Source organism: Thermobia domestica, unplaced genomic scaffold, assembly GCF_964235325.1.
Source record: "Thermobia domestica unplaced genomic scaffold, izTheDome1.hap1.1 HAP1_SCAFFOLD_827, whole genome shotgun sequence".
Classification (NCBI taxonomy): domain Eukaryota; kingdom Metazoa; phylum Arthropoda; class Insecta; order Zygentoma; family Lepismatidae; genus Thermobia; species Thermobia domestica.
In genome coordinates, this window is record NW_027656537.1 from 69,993 (window position 1) to 74,369 (window position 4,377).

A 4,377-nucleotide genomic window follows, 5' to 3' on the forward strand; every position below is an offset into this window, starting at 1 on the left:
TGATGAGTCTCGCTGGGTGGTTCTTCAATCTAGTTAAGTAATTATGCATTGTCGTAGCATATTCATACAGATGGTGTGAGAAAAATATAAAGTGTAGCAACAAAATGAATGTTCTATAGTGAATGTAGCAGTTGGACTCACAATAATGCAAAAAGAAAAAAGAAAAGAAAAAGAAAGAAAGAAAAAAGAAAGTGTACATTAGAGTAGAACAATAAATCTTGATCATTTTAAAATTCTAATACTGTGGAAAAGTTGCCTTTTGACTTGTTAAAGGCAAAATTAAAAGTTTACCACCTTGCTCATTTATGTTTTATTTGAATTAAAAGCACTTAGATGTGTATGGTAACTAAAAATCCTAGTGAGAACATTTATGCCTGTGTGGTTTCATATCGAGTTGATACCTTCGTGCTTCTATTGTTGCAAAAAATTTACAGGTATCTCACTACTGATCTTAAGAAAATAATAGATTAACTTATAGAGAGAAACGGATACTTTGCTGTTCCGGAAAATTAGGGATGCGCACGAGACGAGTCAAGACAGAATTTTTCTGACAAAATTCGAGTCGATACCCGCCTTTTCCAATAGAGAAATATACATTTTTTGAGTCGAGACATCACTTTTACAGCACATTTTCGAGACGAGACAGCCACAAATCTTGTCTGGTGCGCATCCCTACGGAAAAATCTTATCTTGTCCATGCTATGTGATGAGTGCAAACATAAGAGAAGTTGGTTTGCGCCTGCTCCTTAAAGCGAAAAGAGAAAGTAGAGGTGGTATTAGAAAATTTTCAGTTTCAAAAATGTTCAGTTTGATGCTAACATTACATTGACACAACCTCATGAAACGACACGAAAATACACAGCATCAATGACAAAGCATATTTGAAATAGTCTCTAAAAAATCGCTAAGAAAGCATCTGAATCAAATACTGTGGAGAACCCATTGATAGACCGTGGCAGGTATCCACGTCATACATCAGTGGTGTATTTAGGATTTTGTTTCGGGGGGTTATGCACAACACTTGAATAAATGCTTGAATAAGTGCTTGTATTTTTCTTTTTGGGTTCCGATAAATTTTAATGAAGTTGTGAACATAACAAATTTATTTCGGGGAGGCTTGAGCCCAATAGTCGCCCCCTAAATACGCCACTGTTACACGTAAACCATGGAAAGAGTTGATAAACTTATGAATTGAATCAACTTCGTCGGATCATCTTCAAGAGAAAGAATTATTAAAGTGAGAATTGCATCTCAAAATCCGATTTTAAAAAGTAGTTTAATGCAGGGGCGGATCCAGGATGGACTTCTAGGGGGGGGGGGCAGTGGGTTGTAATACTGCTACTTAGAGCTACTTTTAAGAGCTCCAAACTCTGGGATTGGTTTTATTTATATACACAATAAGAAAGTTTCCTCTTCTGAGGGGCGATCGCCTCTTCCTGGATCCGCTCCTGCTTTAATGTGTCAATGCACTGGAAAACAAACACTTTCAAATGGTGGAAACATTTTCGTAATTTTGTAAGGGTTTTAAGTGGTTTGATTTTGTTACTCCCTCTACAAAGTTCTTTGCATCTGTATGCACATATAAACAATGTAATTCGTTCACACTGTATTTTATTTTTGTTCCTGAAACAACCATTAGCAAAACATTAAATTGTCAAACCAAGAAAGAAAAATGGAAAAATAGCAAAATTCGCTGGATGTTCCTTGATTAAACCTTTTTTTGCAGCTTATATTTTTTGTAGAATGATATTTTTAATCTCATAAAATGTCATTAGTACTAATTGCATTATTTTATAATAGATGTATTAAAAGCATCAAAGAACATATACTACCGGTACAAATTTTAATTTATTAGGAAATTTTCAACAAAAAACAAAATGAAAATATTTTAAGCTCTTTGCAGCACCTCAAAATTTTGTGGTAGAGCAATATCACTTTATTTAATTTTTCTAATCCTAAATGTCAACTTTTGATCACTATTAAAAGTCTTAATTTGAAAAAAATCTTAACTAATTTGTACTCCACCCTAGTGTACGTCCAGCGGTGAAGATTCGCTTAACGTTCATATTCAACCACTCATTGTGCAACTATATGTTTTAAGTAGGTCTATATATCGGGTGTTCTAAAAGTGGTGCCCACGGACCACAGAGCACTATTCTACAGGTCAAAATAAAGCGAAAATGTTATATGATGCAATGCTCTCCGGGCCCTTCTTCAGCCACTATGGCGAATCAAAATTTCACAATGTGGCAACGTCGCAGATTAACTTGGAGCCATTAGCATTACTCTACGAATACAATAAGCAGTTGAATCGATTGTTACACTAATAACTGATGCTAGTGCCGATCAATATCGACTTTAGCTGCGATCTGGAAAAAATAGATATAACTATTTGATATGTTGGAAGATCTAATCTATGGTTATTTATTTGCGAAGTTTCCACATAGTCCAAGTTGTGTCTCCAGACGGGGACTCGAAAGGTATTCAAATATATATATTTTTGCTTTATTTTGACTTGTAGAACAATGCTGTGTGGTCCGTGGGCGCCATTTTAAGAACACCCGATATATATATATATATATATATATATATATATATATATATATATATCGGGTAAGAACCCCTAATATGAGGATAGGCACCTAAATTGAGACCTCTACCTATCTTGTGAAGTAAGAGTTTGAATCTGGTGGAAGCGAGTTAAAACAATAGGAAACACCCCACTATGGCACCGGAAGTCATGTAGACTCGTTATGTGGAGAGTTGTTAGTATAGTGGAGGCTGAAGAAATTGCGCCCCTAAAAAGTTTTCTTAACGTGCACACATCAGGCGCTGGAAATGGAGAAGGTAAATTGATATTCATCCTATCTTTACTTTCTTTTGTACCAGTGAATATGCGTATTGCAACATGTAATGAGTTACCGATTTTCTTCCAATTACTTTGAGATGGCGTTAGTCATTTGTTTATCGGTCGAATGTCTTATTATGAGACCCTTAACGAGTTCAGTATATGAGACCGATCTCATAATGTGATCCGTATAGTAATATTGGGTCTTATATTAGGAGCTCATTTGTACCGACATTTCTGTATTCACAAAGTAGTCTCTTAGACTTAGTCCTGTACATAGAGCCAGTGATTTACGTTATATTTTGGTATATTTCGGTGATGGTTGTTTTCTAAATTTAGAATCAATATTTTCAGGGCTATAAAAATATTTGATGGGTACTTTTCTTAAATTCCCTTATATGACGTATGCTCATAAGTTCCATTACATACATTATATGGAAAATGCTACTTCCACCCCATTTCCGTCTTTTGAAAGTCCCTCCGAAAAAAAAAAAAAAAATTCTGAAATAGCCACTCAGTCCTCAAGTTCTCGATTTTGGGGTCCGAAAGACTGTCAAGGGTCGGTTGCTACTAAAATAAGTTTAACAAATCGGACCAGAGAGAATTTACTTCAGAAACAGGAGACCTCGAACTCGAATTTAGGGATGCGTACGAGACAAGATTTGTGGCTGTCTCGTCTCGAAAATGTACTGTAAAAGTGATGTCTCGACTCGAATTTTGTCAGGAAAATCCTGTCTGGACTCGTCTCGTGCGCATCCCTACTCGAATTTGGAGGCCGACCTCTCGAACTGAAAGTTTTCCAGTTCTTTTTCTTCAGTTCTTTTTGGCTAATATGTCAAGATTTTATCTTTAAACATACATCCTGAACAGTGGCGTTATCTGTGGAGAGTAGGGCAATTGAATCCCCATGACTTTGAAAAACACAGGATTTTCAATAAATTTCTACTGATCTACAACTAAAAACTGTGCAACTCTTACAGTCTTTCCTTTGGCAAAATGTTAAATATCTCTTCGGCAGCATGTTAAATATTCTCAATATACTAATTGATGTTTATAGACCTGAAAAGCGTTTAACATAGGAATTGATGAAGCAATACCTTCATTTCTTTTAAAACAATGCAACGTTGTGTATGGTGGTTATAATTTGCGTTAGTCTACAAGCAAAACTTTTTAAAAGTATTCCGACTTTCACCTCGGTGTGTAGTTCAGTGAGAAGTCCATTACCAAGTTATGACATCACAGAATATCTAATTACAATTTGACAGTTTTAGATTATCACATTGGGATTTCCATTCATTGAGCATTCCTGTCCTCATTACGAAAAACAATTTGTTAATAAAGTTTGGACAGGTAGTGTATATTATAGCTACTGTGTTATTTTGAAAATTTACAAGAAATGTAAAACGTTCAAATCATTTTGAAACGTCATATCTCTCTTGCTCTCTCTCTCTTTCTCTCTCTCTCTCTCTCTCTCTCTCTCTGTGTATGTGTGTGTGTGTGTGTGTACTTCTTATACTATGAAGAGTTGT